We start from the raw sequence: 256 nt of genomic DNA on the forward strand, positions 1-256 counted from the left end.
GCCAAACTCACCCTGAGCACACACAAAGTCACAGCCGAAGTAAAAACAATAAGTGTGGCTTGATATTGAGTAAGAAAAAGGTTGATAAACGCTGTGAGAATGGGTCTGCAGAGAGAATTTCGCAGTGATCCCAACTGTCTGTTATCAGCCTGCAGCCAGGGAGGAGAGATCAGCAGAGCTGCATGCACTGAGTGTGTGTGTGAGGAAGTCCGTGGATTGGTCAATTTGGACCAATCAGCGGGGGCTTAACGTAACG

At 48.4% G+C, this 256-nt stretch overlaps 1 protein-coding gene across 1 annotated transcript in view; it reads right to left on the reverse strand.

Annotated features, from left to right (window-relative positions):
* Window positions 1-256, reverse strand: part of LOC104966419 (A disintegrin and metalloproteinase with thrombospondin motifs 18-like) — a 22,655-nt gene that overhangs the window by 21,880 nt on the left and 519 nt on the right. The window lies entirely within an intron of this gene.

The sequence above is a fragment of the Notothenia coriiceps genome, unplaced genomic scaffold (assembly GCF_000735185.1).
Source record: "Notothenia coriiceps isolate Sejong01 unplaced genomic scaffold, NC01 NC01_scaffold00037246, whole genome shotgun sequence".
Classification (NCBI taxonomy): Eukaryota; Metazoa; Chordata; class Actinopteri; order Perciformes; family Nototheniidae; genus Notothenia; species Notothenia coriiceps.